Here is a 17,380-nt window from a genome sequence, read left to right as displayed (position 1 = left end):
TGGCACAGACTGAAAAGTGAAATACAGAGAGGCTGACACTGGGAAGATCCTAAGGAAAGACTCCCCAAATCCTGGCTGTACTAAAGCCTGCAACACTCCCAAAAGGCTCATGGGCTTTCCTCAGTGTGGGAAAGAACCTGATACTGGTCTTATGTGTGTTTGGGACAGGGTCTCACTATGCAGTTTAGGCTGGTCTTGAATTCACTCTGTGCTCTGAACTCCTGACGGTCCTTCTGCCTTAGTGTTCAGAGTGCTGGGATCACAGGCATGCACCACCACGTGCTGAGGTGGGTCTTGACCTGCTGCTCCACCAGTGGCTTCAGACACTGAGTCCAGGGAGCTGAGGTGTCTATAGCAAGGCTCAGCCTGCCTGCCTCTCAAGGGCAGCCCTGAGCTCAACATACCTGTGACTTTCCAGGATTGCTTCAGCAGAGTCCCCTCTAGTCACACCCAGCCTAATTAGAGCCTCTGCCAGGTGCATCCCTTAGGGCCCAACTGCCACTTCCGCTCAGCCCATCTCCTGGGAGACTCTCCCCAACCTGCCCTGTGGGGTAGGAGCCAGAGGCCAGAGGGAGGTGAATCCATTGGGGGTGTGGAATGTGCCCTAGAAACTGCTTCTTCAACCAGCTGAAAGGGCAGGAAAGAAGAGAGAAAAATGTAAGCCATGCAATGGAAAAGGCAGGAGTCAGGCCAAAGCAGGAAAGTTCTTACACCATTCAAGAAAATGAGTATCAAGAAGGAAATGATGAGAACCTAGGGACATGAAGAAAGAGAGAAAGGAGGCACAAAAAGACAGAGACCACAAGAATTTGAACTTAAGGTTAAAATGAGAAGATTTGGTCTCATCTCAAAACAATCAATCTTGGGGCCAGGGAGATAACTTAAGTGTCTGACTGGCAAGTACAAGGTCCTGAGTTTGACCCCCCCCCAAAAAAATGTTAAAAATAAAATAAAAATTTAGAGAGAGAGAGACAGACAGACAGACAGACAGACAGACACCAGAGATTTTTCCCAAAGCTACACTTGTCAAAAATCAGCCTTTTCCTCCTCAGTATACAATACACTAGAAATATGATTATAACATTTTTGGGGAGAAAAAAATGTTAAAAGTGCACATGGGAAAACAACACACAGGCCTGTTCTTACTCAGTTCAGAGCTTGCTTCCTGCTTGGCAGATTAATGCAGAAGGGGAGAACTGCAAGGCAGGCAGCAAGAAGAAGCCCCCACAGGGACCTATGCACATGCCCAGCAAAAGCAGGAGGCAAAGGAATTCCTCACAGCCCTGCGCTGACCTGTGGTCTAGCGCACGCCCAGATCCATGGCCAGTGGGCCCTTGAGATGCTGACTTGGCAATGGCACAGAAAGGTCACCTGAATCATGCATCAGTGTGGACTGAGCACCTACGTTGGGAAAAGTTCAGTGCCACTTTCCAGGTGAGATAAGAGCCCCAGAAATGATTATGAAGATACTGAAAATATTGCCAGTGTTCTCACATATGTTCATCAAGTCAGGAAGTTGTCCACATGCACAAACAGAGCTCAGGAAAGCAGACAACAGAGTTGGCTGGTGGTCTACTCCATGTGAAGACACACCAAAGTCTGATCGCACATCTTCCTCATACCAATTTTCCTTCCAAATGTCTGTTTTTTAATTCATAGATCCTATTTTGGATCCTAAAACCTTCACTTCAAAGATTCAGTATGGTGTTTTTCACCTTGAATGATATACCTCTTCCAATCATTATAAACCAGCATGCTTCCCATCACCGATCAGCCCCAGAGCCAACCCCGTCCCCAGGATCATCTTTACGGCAGTTAAAAGTGACATCAGCCCACTGAACAGACTGAATCAAGCAGTGCACAGTGACAGGCGGTCTGAAGACATTCCAGCATAGATGCTGCTCGGGTGCCTTTCAGCAACTCATTGTGCAGAAGTGAGAGCGGCTTCCCCACGTCATTAGGAGATACCGGCTGAGGGACAATGAGCCGGCCCTGCAGGGACTGGCACCGTATTCACAAGTCCAGGTATGCACAGAGCCAGCATACAAGGGGATCCTGCCCATGGTGCTTTCTCCTGCACAAGTGGAGACCCTAACATGGGGTATCAGGTGGTCACCAGGATTATGGCAAAGAGCCTCGCTCCATCGCGTTCAACTTTACCTGGTACCACAGGACAACACTTCGGTATGACTGGAAATAGATTCTTCATAATTTCTGCTGTAAATCTTACAGAGGTACTTTGTAATCAATACTTTATATCTCTAAATTAATCCTAAAAGATCTAGAAAGAGAAAATAAAATTAAGAAAAAGTTTTAGGATAGATTTCCAGTTTGTGGTTTGTAACAGGCACTGCATAAGTATTTTGCCACCAGGGAAAACATGGCTAACCCTGCAGAGAGTCTGGTTTTCATGACTAAAGGCTGATCGAGGCACCCCGTCAGTAAGGCCAGGGAAGCTGCTCCACAACCTGCGGGGCAGAGAACAGCCTGAAAGGCCCACACTACTGTAACTGAGAAGCTGCATCCTAAAGGGAAGAGTCCGAATTAAAATCAAAAGTCTGAGGCTCTGGGCCAGGTCACACCACTTACTAGTAAGAGAACACCAGCAAGCACCTTAAGCTCTTCAATTTGAAATTTTTTATACTTAACATAGGAATGCTACCACCTTTCATAAAGTGAAAGGGTTGTTTATAATTACCAAACAAAAAGAGATAGTTACTACTCCAAAGGAAGGGGATACCTTTATCATTCAATACTACTTCTTCAAAATCAACATTCTCAGACTCTGCTTCAGACAGAAATTCAATCTACACATATTTATGTAGGACCAATGGAATAAATAGGACAGTTTTTATCTACTCAAGAAACCTAAATGTGTATATGCAGGGCAAAGAAAAAATGTCTCTCATTCACTAAAGCTTACCATTTGACTAGCTCCCTTTTGTGATCTACAGTCCAGCAATACTGGGTCACAAAATACAGTGCTTACCTCATGGATTTTCTCTTCATGGAGGCAAGATCCAGGACTCCGTGACACACACTCTGGGCAGCACTGGTTGGCAGCTATGCGCAGCACTTCTCCCTGGCCATTTAGACACAGCTCAGTGAAAACAGCAACACAAAGCCAAAGCCCCAAAGCTCCTCACACCCCATGTGTCTCAGAGTCACTAAATCTCATGTGTTTCCACAGGTGACAACAAGACAGGATAAAGTGAATACACCAGCAAAAAGGATTCTGTCAAGAGAAGCTTCGATGAAAGTAATTTCCTTGAGAACAAAAATGTCTGTATCTTCTCACATGTAATGAGGTGAAGAATTACTTTCACTAGAAAGGCTGCTTGGAAGCGAAGCAGTCAGGGCTACAGAAGAAGTTCACTTCTCTAAGGGTATTGTTTCCTTCTGTTGGAAAGAGGAATGAGATACTGGCGGGAGGGGATGGATGCAAAGTGTGTGGGTCTCCAGTTGTCTGTAGGAGGCCCAATACAGCCAGACAAGGAAGATGAGGGTCTGAGGCCTCAAAGCTACCTGGAAAGCAGAGCAGTGAGGTTGAAGAACACCATTTTGACTGGAGAAAGCACTGCCATGCAGGTTTCATGTACTGTGGGGAGTTGGGCAGAATTTCTGGACTGCAAAAAAGATCTATGTTGATTTTCAAGGCTCTTATAATTTCAATTGCATTTGTTGATACCACAAAAAGAACAAATCAATACTCAATTTGTTAGGAAGTTTTCATGTGATAAGTAATGATCCATTTGCCACTATAAAACTTGGCATAGCTCAGTAGTGAAACACTTGGTTACCATGTACAAGAAGCTGGGTTCTGTCACAGAGAGACAATGCCAAGCAGAAGGCTGTCTTTGGGGCCCAATGGTCCTCACATTAGAGCCTCTTATCTCAGGAGTTTCCTCAAGTCTGGAGATGTGGCAGAGCAGCTAGGAGTGACTATGAGCCAAAATGGCAGGAGACTGCACTGGCCAGGAAGTTCTGACTCTTCCACAGGATCAAAGTCTGCAAATCCAGCCAGAGAAGCGTAAAATAAAAATTATGTGTGTCTGTCTGTTCATGTTGCCATCGTTAGTTTGGTTAATTCCATTTTTTAGGAAAATTACATGAGTAAGAGAATTCTTACTTTATATACTTACACCCACAGAACTGGATTGGAAACAAAACTAACGTTTTATTAATGATCAATCCATTAAATAGATCAATAACAGTAATCACCAGATTCTTATTTGCTTGATAAAGAAAAAAATTATATGATATGGTATTTTAAAAAATTGCCCATTCTATGCAACATTAATGAGTTTTCAGAAAAATACCCTCTGAACCCAAGAAAACTACTCTTTAATTTCCGCCAAGACATCATTAGAAACTACATTAGCATAATTTCCACTAAGAATTGCGTAAGATAGGAAATAAGATAAGGCAATGTTGCTTAGAGTCTACCATGGAAGCAGGGAGCAAGGCAGAAAGGCAGAACTTCAAGGGATACTTTATGCTCCCAAATTAGTGTTTCTTGTTTGCTTTAGTTTGGCTTTTTAAAACAACTAATCCTCAAATTTGGCCCTAATAAAAAATTCATTTCAGAGATCGAATTTTCTTTCTGAAAGGTAGTGGGGACCACGGAGCAGGCAACCAGGCGAGTCTATGTACCGAACAGGTCAGGTACGACAGAGATGAGCCAGAGGAGGAGCAAGGGCTTGCAAGTGCTTGCGTACATGAAGAGAAGCAGGTTGTTCTTGCCACTTGAGCCTGTGGCCCAGCGCTGCCCCGTTAGCTGTGGACTACAAAGCACATAGGCTTAGTGGTCCCTCAGGGCTCGCGTGGGGAGGCTTTGGAAAGTGCTCACATGGAGGATAGATATCAGTGAATATGGCCAGGGAGCTGGGCAAGATGACCTGCTTGGGCTCTAGAAGAACCAACTGACAATAATCACGATGTAATCTGATCATGCGCAACACACACTGAGTGCTTAGAATAGATAGTAGTTGTTCCTCTCCATGGGGCACACATTCCAAGACCCCCAACAAGTGCCTGGAACTGGAGATAGTAGCAAACATCTTGCATACTGTTTTTCCTTCTGATAAGGCTCAGTAAGAGATTAACAATAATAGATAATAAAACAGAACAATTAAACAACACACTATAATAAAAATTATGTAAATGTGGTATTTCTTTCTCAAAATATCTCACTGTACTATACAGCTTAGGAACTTCAGCACATGATTTTTTTCCTTTCATATTAATCCAAAACTTTCTTCTTTGTATGTAAAAGAAGCACTTCATGGGTTTCCCTCAGCATTACTAGCGTTCCAGCATCACTATTCTTGTTTGTCATGGTATCTATATAGTAAAATGATTTTTTTGGTACTGGGGATCAAAATCATGACCTTGTGCTTGCCAGGTAGTCACTTTGTCACTGAGATATATTCTTGGGCCCCTATGCAGTAAAATGAGTGCCACATGGACACAAGTCCTGTTCTCCAAGACAGCCAATCTGGGAACCAAGTGAGTAATGGGCGGGTAGCATACACAGGGTGGATGCACTGAACAAAGTGGTGATAAGTCCTGGATGGGATGCAGCAGAAGAATGCAACAGCTCAACATGTTACTCACAGCATCATGTAATTTAAAACATGAATTCTTTATTTCTGGAATTGTCTAGTTAGCGTTTTCAGACTGGTTAACAAAACAATACAGAGATAAGCCTGAACTACAGTACTGTGTGTGTGTGTGTGTGTGTGTGTGTGTGTGTGAATACTCATCATTAGATATATAGATACTGATATAAATATAGGTCATGTATATATAAATATAGTATTATAGGATTTTTATTTTTCATTTCCACCTTTATTATCAATAAACCTGGGCCGGGGAGATAGCTCAGTAGAATAAGCATTTGCCTGGCAAGCACAGGGTCCTGAGTTCAATCCCTGGTACCAAAAAAATAAATAAATAAATAAATCTGAACAATATAGTAACAGTTTTACAGGTGATCCTTGAACAACACAGGGCATAAGGGAAATGACTCCTGCACAGTCAAAAACCCATGTGTTAATTCTGATTTTCCCAAAACTTAACCACTTACAGCCTCCTGTTGAGAGGAAGCCTTACAGTAACATCCATACCCTACTCCCACATATTTTATATTTTCTGTTTGACACATATCATATACAGAGAAGAATATGTGAGATTAGTCAGAAAACACTTTTTGCTGCAATATGTAGTTTACTGGAGAAACAGAAAGTGGTCATACAGACATGATTAGAATCATGTGACATTTTAAACAGATATGAGCAACACTGGAGCGCACCACAATAGCAAGAGGTAGCTGTGATATTATATTAGCACAGTATACAATCCATTTTGTGAAATCATAATTTCATATTTCACCTTTGCATTTATTTATCTCAACTGCAAATGATACCCTATATGGTCTTCATTTGTATGCATAAATTTTGTTACATTTTAACTTCTTATAACAGATTGGCACACATTTCATGGCAGTACATGATACAAGAGACTATTATCTTTATTTATTTTATGGACTCATAGCTTTTCTTTTTCTTAATTTTTAAAAATATTTTAAGACTATGTAGTTTATTTGTAATTTTTTTTCAAACTGTCACAAATCTCAAAATAATTTTCACATCTAATGCACCTATATAGTTCAAGCCTATGTTGATCTAGGGTCAATTTTATATACATATTGTGTGTGTGTGTGTATGCCTATGTTCTATAAGCATTTCTCAAAAAGAAATATTTGAAATTTTTAATTTGCCCTGATATATTTTAATTTTAATTACAATTTTCATTCTAATATTGTCCCACAGAATTTTCTGTGATTATAGCAATCTACTATATTTGTGCTAATTTAGTAGCCAAAAGCTACAGGTGACTCACTCTCAAGCACTTGAAATGGAGTTAGTGCAGCTAATGAATTAAAAATTTTTAATCTTATCTAATATTAATGTATTTAAATTGGAATTTAACCACATGTGCCTACTGCTGCCACACTTCACCTTAAAAATCTAAGCCATTTATATTTAATGCAGTTGATTATCTGTTGGGCTTAAGTCTCATGCTGCTCTTAGTTTTTTCTGTGCTTCGTGCATTTTTCCATCATACCTTCCTTTGGATTGAGAATAGGTTTGTCCATTTTTAGCTTTTTAATTAGACATTCAACTAAAATATCCATATATGACTTATTAGAATAAACCATAACTTGGTATTCTTGTCATTTCAAAAAAATAAGAATATAACAACAATTAATCACCATTTAACCTTCTCCTATTATTCACACTATTACTATCATACATTTTACTTCTCCACATATTTTAGGTTGCACCACATATAATTACTGGTGCTGCAATAAATTGCGAGCCTTTATTTACATTTACCCCCACAATCGCCCATCCAGGCATCATTCATTCTTTTTTGCACACCTCTACTTCCTGCCAGGTTCACAGTTCTGCAGGCCTTTTCATCTGACCATTAATACAAATCTGCCAGCTTCCTATTCTCTCAGCTTCTATTTGTCTGAAAATACATTTATTTTGTTGACACTTTTTTTTACAGAAACGTACCATTTCATTACAAAATGAAACTATCTCCAAAAAAAGGAAGCTAGACTACCAACCTCCACCTGCAGAACTGGGGAAGACAGGGCAGTGTGAACTGCTTAGCTCATTCGGTGCCAGTGTGAAGGTGTGAGAAAAGAACCAATCTAAAAACGGCAGATGTTACTGTAGGAGCCTGAAGCACAGGGGGCCCGGAAGATGCAGCTGCCCCTTCCAGGGCACTTAACACTACATAGGCCCTCAGCACATCAAGATTTCATCTTATGGCTGCATCGCTTCCATCCAGATCTGGACCCTTTATGACTTAAAACTAAGACGTGGGGAGGGGTGGGGAGTGTGATCACTGCTAGAAAAGCTCCCCCAGCATAGCTGCCCTGCACTCAAGGGCCCTGGCCCCTCTCTAGTCCCTGAGGACGTTTATATTTAATATATTGTAATATAAATATACAGAGAAATAGAGAAAATATAAAATCTGAGGGGACAGAGGGAAAAAAGTAGGGAACATGGCAAGAAGCCTGAGCTGGAAGGGGCTGCTTAGGTCAACTTGACCTCCTCTTTGATCCTTTTGGCTTCTGGCTTCTCCTCCTTGGTCTTATCTTCTGTCATCTCTTTCTTCTCTTCTGATTCTTTCTCTGTCTCATCTTCTGTTTTGACTCTTTTGGCTTTCTTGAAGTTGGAAGAGTTCTTGCAGCCACCTTCACCCTCCTCATACGAGTCAAAGAACTCTTCTTCACAGGCAATGTGTTTGTCGGAGGAACAGATTGAGATAGGCTTGTCAGGGTCTTCTTCATCCTCATCACCACTCTCCTCAGGAATGGCATCCTCAGGAATTGCCTGCATTTGGATCCCAGGCGCATGGGACAGCATTATCAGATTCTCAAAGAGCCACTGTTTGATCTTCTCCAGGTACTCATTAGTGCCCTGGTTAGTCATATTGGAAGGACTGATGTGAAGCTTGAAATCTGGTCCAAAGTATTTGATGTAGTCATTGTCTGGGAGTTCATTAGGGATCTCTGTATCTAGGGCCACAGCTGTTTTGTATGTCTAGCACTGGGCAACATTATGAATGGTGTAACCACCTCCTCTGGGCATCAGCATAGGCAGGTTGAAGCTTTTGACAATTTCCATACACTTGGCATGCCCCTTGATGGTTAAATTGAAGCAACCCTGCCAATCCCCAAAGAGGGAATTTGAGCCACACTGTAAGACCGCTGCACTAGGCTGGAACATCTCCATTACTTTGAACATGACTGGCTTGAAAATGGCCTCACAGGACTTGTCATCAATCTCATCTCGGAGTGGGTAGTTCATAGTATAATACTTGCCTTTGGAGGCCCCAATATCCCTTAGGTCCCCAGTTCCATGTAAGTATTCTCCATATTTATGAAAAGACACAGTCATGACCCAGTCTGTGGTATAGAAGGCCTCTTCCACACCACCGCCATAGTGAATATCAATGTCAATAAACAGCACAATCTGGTGACACTTTAGCAGTTCCAGATGGCCAAGACGATGTCATTGACCTAACAGAAGCCAGATGCCTCAGACTTCTTTGCATGGTGCAGGCCCCCAGCCCAATTCACAGTGATGTCCATCTACTGCTTATTAAGTTTCATGACACTTGTTACAGAGCCACCAGTGGACAATGGACAGAACTCAAAAAGGCCATCAAATTACTAGACAGTCCTCACCAACATGTACTTGGACATGTTATCTGGACGGATGGAGTGCAAGAACTTAATGTAGTCATCGCTCTGGTACTTGGTCATTTCCTCAGCATTGGCCTTGTGAGGGCAATAGACTTCCATCTTTCAGTAGAGGCCACAGTTGAGCAGCAGATTGTGAGTCATGCGGATTTGGTGAGGCTTCATTGGATGGCTTTGTCCATACTAGTAATTTCCAACATCCCCGTAGTAGTAGTAACAGACTTTCCTCCTGGTGCCAAGTCTGCGCCATCTGCTGCCTCCAGTCCCTCCCCTCAATCAGTCCCTTGTTGACACTTTTGAAGAGGTTTACGCTGGGCTTATAATTCTAAGGTGATATCTGTTTATTATCAAGTCTTCAAAGATGTTATTCATTTATTTCTGGTCAGAGTTCATTCATTTTATTTTTGATGAAAAGTAAGCCCTCATGGTTGTTGCCTCGAAGGAAAATGTGCCTTCTTCAACTTCTTTTATGATTTATCTGTTTTTAGTTTTCAGAAATCTAAGTATGCATAAATATTATTTTTCTTTTCACTTATGATGTTTGACATTCATATTCTTGAACTTATGATTCTGCTTCTCAATTAGGTTTTGGAAATTCTTAAGCAGGATTTCTTAAAATTTGCTTCTGGCCTGAGCTCTCTCTGCCTGCTTTCTTTAGTTGTAGAGGTTTCAGTCCATGACCAGCTTCCTCCAAGGCAGGGTAGCTTGGCAGAGGACTTCCGAGAGGAAAAGCAGTTCAAGGCAGCAGAAGAGAACAAAAGCGAGCCAGGGAAGGGCTGTGCGCCACAGCTTCAGTCTCAGAGTTCTACCAGGCAAATACTATTTGCAGATCATTCCCTCATATTAACGCACTGAAGACGTAGCACCTCACTCTCACTTTGCTTTCTAGCTTCTGTCCAAGCATCATTCTGGACAACTTCAGTGTGTCCATGAACGTGACTGTCCCCATTCTATCCTTATACGTTCTTGATCATTTCAACGCAAGCAATCTCCACTTCTATTCCTCTTGAGATTTTCTGGCCATGCTCAGTGTACTGGGTGATACACTGTGTCAACTTGAGAAGTTTAGAAGTTTAATTAAATGACTCAGCAGAGAGCCAGGATTCTTAAGTTTGTAAACATCCTCATCTTGTGTAGGAGGAGGGCAAGGACATTGTGGGAGTTCTACACCCCCAGCCCAAGGGTAGCTAGTTTACAATATAAGGAGGGGAGAGGCTGGCTAGAAGCCACCACTGCTGCCCTTCCCTTCGCTCATCACTGTTTTCTGCTGCCATGAACTGCTGCTCTCTGCCACATGCCACTCTGCCTGGAAGTCAGCAGAGTATAGACTGAAGCCTCCACTAACTGAGCTAAACAAACCTTCCCATACTTAATTTTGAGTGTCAGGTATTTTGTCCCAGCAATGAGTAAAAAGTAACAGCCAGTCAGCTTTGGTACTCCACATGTGCTACATTGCTGAGCACCAGACACTGTCAATTTGGAACCCAAACCTACTAGTACTTAGCTGCCTCACACCTTCACACCCTCTCATATTATTTCCTTCAGCTAGATCCTTGAAGTTATGGGTCTGTTTCTGGCAGTCATTCAAACCCCAGTTAATCTGTTTCCAACTGGTGTTAGGTTTAACACCCACCACTTACCACATCTCTGCTTGTACTTTCCATTAGCATGATAAAAGCCCAGAACTGGATCTCTCCCAAAGTTTGCCTTATTTTATTTTACACTTGACTGGTGTGGACTGCTAAGGAAAGCATTCCACCATGAAGCTGGGTACTCAAACAGCTTCACAATCTCTCCTGCTCCTGCAGGTCCTCAATCAACACCATCTTTGATGCTTTTCTTGACTTTGGTCAGTCCTTTGTCCCAAGAGCGACATTCCTCACAGCCATTCCTCTTTCTTCACTCCCAGTTTTCTTACCCACAAGTCTAACTATATGCATCTGTCTATCCATGGCACTGCCCTGTTCTTACAGAATTATTTTCATTTTTCAACCCCAGCTCCATGTCACACTCTGAACTTCACACTGTTCTCCTCCACAAACTGCCCTTTCTGATTCATCTATTCTCTGTCCCTCCTACCTGCCAACTCTCACACCTCTAAGCCTTCTCCCTTTCTAGTCTATCACATTCTGCTTTTCCTCCTCAGGTGATCATGTCTCTCACACTGAATAACAAAAACTAAAAACCAAAATAAAGTAAAGCTTTCTCTGCTCCTTTGGTCACTTTACAAATGCTGACTGTAGGCCTTCTGGGATCACACACTTCCCTATTTGATGGGCTGCAACATGAAGAAAACAAGACTGCTGCTCTCAAGGAGCTAATGGAAGAGACAAAAGTAAACAGGCCTTTCCAGTGTAGTCAGGAGAAGGGCAGTCTTTGGGTGCCACAGCAGTACACAGTAGGCTTGGTGTCTGTGGCTACAAAGGACCAGAGACATTTCACAAACTTGCTGTTGTCTGCCAAACATCTCACATCTTCACCCTCTATCCTTTGAAAAAGAAGTCATGACTTAGCCTTCCTTTCCCAGCTTTCCACTCACTCCCCAATGCTCTGCAATATTGCTTCAACTTCTTTCATCCTCTGACATCAACCCAAGTCTTGCCAAACTCCACCTGAGAGCTCTCGTCTTCCATAACCATAGCACTGCTTGTCTTTGGCCACTCCCTACCTCTCACCTCTCTGACCAGGTCTTAAAGTTCAGGCTATTCTGCTCACTCCCTTTGAATGACCATGTTCCTTAAATCCCATGCTTCCTCTTGTGTGCTTTTCTCACACAACTGCTATCATGAGAGCCTAATTCTATTGGCCCTCAGTGCTGTCTACATGCTGATAACATACACAGTGTATCTTCAACTCTGTCTTCTCCTAGGCATTTGGTCCCATATAACTGTCTGCCCTTTGGACCTGGCTTCTCTTTTCTGTACACTTCAAACTCAAAACACCACAAACTGACATCATTGTTTCTCTAAGACTAGCCACCTTCCTCATCTACACCAGCTGGTGACTCATCAAGTGATAAACATGGAAGTCATTTCTCCTTCTTCTTTCCCTCCTCTTCTTATCTTCATTCAGTTCTGCTGATCCTCTGCCCCCTAAATATTGACAGAATCTGCCCTTTCCTCTTCATTCCTACACTGATTCAGGTACTCAACATCTCATCTGCATTATCCTCATAGCCTCTGACCTGATGTCCTTCTTTCTAATATCATGCATCATCTTTGAATAGCCAGCAGTATCCTTCTAAGAGAAAAGGTAGCCATTCCACCGTATGCTTGAGGCCTTATTTCATATTCTTTCCTTAAAAATAACATCTAAGCTCCATCATGCAGCCTGCAATCCTCTCTATAACCGCGCAGTCACCAACTCTCTGACCTCATCTCTCATTCATTCATTCATTCATTCAGTCAGTCAGTCAGCCAAAAATATTCATTCTCTATCAAGTGTCAGATAAGAAATATCAGTAAAAATATATAGTATGTCCCCTTACAGTTAGTGTCAAGAAAATGAAGCATAGAAGTGTACAAAATACAGTAGGAGGTGCAAAGTTTCAGTTTTAACTCAGGGAAGACATAAAAACAGAATTAAGCACCCCAACACACACACACACACACACACATCAGTGACACTTCCACCACAGGGCCTTTGCAGTTTTCTGTTCCCACTGAAATTGTCCTTCTCACCTATATGTGTGTGTCCAGGAAATGGTAAACAGGGTTCATGTCTGAGGCAGAGTGAGCAAGACAGAGACTAGTAGAGATTACAAGAGATTTAGTAGTACCATCTATAAAAGCCAATATTAGAAATCACTTTGAGGGGCCAGGGAGATGGCTCGGTGGAATAAGTGCTTCCCTGGCAAGCGCAAGGGCCTGAGCTCAATCCCTGGTCTGGTCCTGCCAAAAAAATAAAAAAGAAAAATAGAAATCACTTTGATTAAGAAGGGAAGCCATTAGAAGCCATATTTGTAACCTAAGCAACTACACAGAAGACAGCAATGTGCAATACAAAAGCCACAATTAAATATCTCTCATCTTAGGGCTGAGGAGATAGCTCAGCAGCTTAAGTGTCTGCTTGGCAAGCATAAGGTCCTGAGTTTGATCTCTGATATTTAAAAAAAAATCTCATCTTATTCTTCTAAACAGGTACCATTTCTAATTTCTTATCAATTATTATTATGCTGTCTTTAAAATAAATTTAAAAGGAACAGTAAAATAGCTCAGTAGACTAAGTGCCTGCTTAGGCAAGCACAGGGACCAGGGTTCCATCCCCCTATACCACATGCCACTCAAGCCCCGCCCCTGGGTGAGCTGAGCCAGCCACTGAATCTGGTGGGGTGGCGCATGCCTGTAATCCTAGCACTGGGGAGGCAGAGGACAGAAGGATCAGTATAAGTAAGTGCAAGCTGCATAGTGAGACCCTGTAACAAATATATAAATTAAAAATAATAATAATAAATAAAAAGAGCAAAAAAAATTAAGGTTGTTGAAAGGAAGTTATTGTTTCATTATTTGACCAATTTGCATATCTATATCTGGTAATCTGAGCAACAGATTTGATGATAATAACAACCACTGTTAATTTTTTATTCTTGTTTTGAAATTCTGTACCACATGTATTGCTGCATTTTGCTTTGTTTTTGTCTTTGTTTTTGTTATTTGTTTTCGCTTTTACTCTCTGAAGAAAAAAAAAAAAAAGTTGGAGGAAAGAAGCAACATGACCTTGCCTAATAGGTTCCCCTTACCTGGCCCACCAAGATTGCAACGAAAAGTGTAAGAAACAGTGAACCCAGTCTAAAGGCTATGGTTAGAATCCAGGCACCAGATGGCATTTGCAAAAGCAGGGTAAGAGCAACAACTCTTGCGTCACTTTTGTGATGTGCTGCTTGAGGAAGGGCTGGGCAAGGTCAAAGATGATTCAGGTTTGCTGGCCTGAGCCACAGGGAAAATGGATTTACTGACATGAGAAAATGTAGAAGAAGAACAATTTAGGAAAAAAAGAAATGATGGTTTAGTACAGAACCAGAACCCAAACCTGTTACTGCAAAAGGCCAGCTCTGTCACTGAAGAACAAAAGCAAATACACATAAACAAATGAGTGTGCCTGTGTCTCAACAGAACTTTACTTATAGACACTGACTGTTTTCTTACAATTTTCACAGAATATTGATCTTAATGTTTTACAACTACTTAAAAAATATAAAAAGCATTCTTGGTACACAGGCCATACAAGAAAAATGACAGGCCACGTTTCATCTGCTGACCTATGGCATAAACAAGTTTAGTTTTCATCACTAGAACCAGGTCTTCCAATGTATAGTTCAGGTCTGCTCCTGTGAGCACAAGGGGTTCACGTGACAAGGGGAAGGCCTATGTGCCCAGCCCTTGCTCCACCACTCAGACACTGACAACGGTTCGCCAACCAAGTGACAACTTCTTAGGAATAAGCATTTACTCTATAAAATAGAAGGATCCAAGATAGTTGGCAAAATATTAGCAAATTCAAATATTTGTGCAGTCTCCACTTCAGAGAATATCCACACAAAAGTTAAAGAAGACCCTTAGAGATAAACCTTCACTCCAATGTCAAAGGAGAAGAACTTTATTAACATTCGTTGGCATAAAGTCTCAAAATTAATTCTTGAGAGTAGAAGAACAAACTCTCAAAATTTAACTGTGAGAAAATAAGTGGTCTTCTCTGGGGAATTTCAAATGCTAAAATTTAAAACTTACAGTTTTAATAAATAGGTTGGCTTTCAAAAGAAAAGTGTTAGCATTTAGAAAAAACTTGTTCTAACAGAATAGATATATAGTCAGAAAAAATGAAATCTTTTACTAGAGTAGCAAAGAAGAAATGGCATGTATGGACTTGATCAAACACTAATCAGTCCTGAGTTAAGGGCTTCCCTGCTTCCCTGGGCCACTGACAACAAGGTAATGTGACCAGCAGCAGACCCAAGTGACATTTCTAGAATATCCTCTGTGACAAGTCAGTCCTGACACTCAATGGTGTGTAATCATTGTGACAGATATCAACAGCTTTGCCTCCTGTCAGACTCTGGCCAAAATCATGCTGATTTCACTCTTTTCATCTGTAAAGTGGATAAAGATGTAAGCTCATTAATATTTATAAATACTTAATATTTATAATATTTGATCAAGTGTGTTATACAAAACAAATGACCTATACGTAGAAATTAAGATAATTTTAGACTTACTACATTAAAATTTCTTCTGTGTTTCATAATGGATCCAATTAGAGATTGGAAGAAATATCAAGAACAAATGATCCAAAAGATACAAACAACCCAACTTTGCTGCGAGTTTCCCAATGTATTTACGATGCCATCGGATACCTTCTTACCTTCTCAAAGGCACACTGAGGGTTTCTGCAGACAACAGCTTCGCAGAAGGTGCTATCACCATGGCAACGGCAGTTCTGGCACGCATCGGGCTTCCAAATTGTGGCATCCTGCAAAGGAGCACAAGCTCTAAGTTAAAAACTGGGCAATCCAGGTCTGTGCACACTAAAGCAGTCCCATCAATAGCCCCACACCCTGAACAATTAGAAGGCAAAGGAAAGTCACAGCTGCACCTCATGCAGTAATCACAGGGCACTGTGTAAGCCCCCAGTGGCAGTAAAAGCAGTATGATCCGTTTCACAACAGTCAACCCACGTAGCCTAAGACAAGGGCATTCAGCACGGAGCTGTCGATATACAGAGTAAAAGCCATCGATCGGCCTGAAACCTCAGGAGGACCTGCAGCTCCCTGGCTTGAAGTTTCCTTTAACTGTTAACCAGCAGAAACATCGTAACAGGTTTAGAGGGAAATGACACTTTGATGACCACTAATCAGCACCCTGAAGCAGTATTTGCCACTAGATGCTACTAGCACTGCAGATCTCAGTTTGCAGAGCTCCACAATTATGAACCCCAACACTCATCAGAGACGAGATGGAGAGGGTGAACGGTCTTGGTTCTTAAGAGAGAGCCGCCAACCACACGTGCAGGAAGTGGCTACAGCGTCCGTGAGGCTCCCACGTTATTCTACATCGTGAACATGAGGGAATTAAATATACAGAAAGGGAGGGTTCTATTTCATTACTCAGTTAGAAAAGAAAACAATGGTCCTAAGCAGAACTGTGAATCTGGCTCTGATAAAAGTCTTGAAATTTCCTTCCCATTTCTCACCTTCTGTGGCACAGAATCCTTACTTGATTCATGCCCAATTTAAAATGACTTTTAGCTCAAATCTCTGCACAGAGACCTGTTTCTGAAAGGTTGCTCTGATGACTTGGAATTGAAGCAATAACGATACCGAGGGCTGTGCTGAAATCCATTTTCCCAGAGGTTTCCTAGCCCACATTTCTATTCTACATGGTTTGTAACAGAGTTTTAAACACTGAACCTTTTTAACATGCTGTCCATGTTATTCTCTAGCTTACAACTAATGTGTGGCTTTTTTTTTCTTACCTCAAATGGATAGAATGCAGATCCCTATAATCAGGCCTCCCCTGTCTGCCTGGGCTTGCTGAGTGCCACAGTCCTGAGGTGTCCTTACGCGCCTGGCAATGACACAGCTACAGGACACCGAGCTTCCCAGATCTGGCTCACATGTCACACTCCTGGGATCCCTAGTCTTTCCCAAAGTCCCCAGAGAGTCTGCAAAGCATCAATTTCCAGTCTGCACTTCAGAGATGACTCATCATTTAAAAAATGATTTACTTGGTACAGGGTCTCACTACGCAGCTCAGACTCATAGTGATCCTCCTGTCTCGGTCTCCCCAGTGCTGGGATCACAGCCGGGCACCACCACATGTGGCTTTGATGGCTGGTATGGCACTCCCGGGTTCCAGGGTTGGCATGACATATAGTACAGGGGATCAAACTTGGGCCCTTCCTTTTGCCATGCAGACACTTAGACCACCAAGCTGAGATGACTCATTCTGAAGCCAGCCCCACGCAGACACAGCTCTTCATCACTGCTCCAACATCCACTGTGTCCGGCACACACTGCCGCACTTCACTGTACTCACTAAAACTCCCTTTAGCCTGGCCAGACCACACTGAGCCCTGTTCTTAGCCTGGCAGACCAGAGAT

At 42.1% G+C, this 17,380-nt stretch overlaps 1 protein-coding gene and 1 pseudogene across 1 annotated transcript in view; both read right to left on the bottom strand.

Annotated features, from left to right (window-relative positions):
* Window positions 1-17,380, bottom strand: part of Fras1 (Fraser extracellular matrix complex subunit 1) — a 471,233-nt gene that overhangs the window by 267,667 nt on the left and 186,186 nt on the right. The window lies entirely within an intron of this gene.
* Window positions 8,115-10,235, bottom strand: LOC105743795 (annotated as a pseudogene).

This window comes from Octodon degus, unplaced genomic scaffold, assembly GCF_000260255.1.
Source record: "Octodon degus isolate 3935 unplaced genomic scaffold, OctDeg1.0 scaffold00168, whole genome shotgun sequence".
Lineage (NCBI taxonomy): Eukaryota > Metazoa > Chordata > Mammalia > Rodentia > Octodontidae > Octodon > Octodon degus.
The sequence above is the reverse complement of the archived record's forward strand: the minus strand, read 5'-3'. Positions and strand labels throughout refer to the sequence as shown.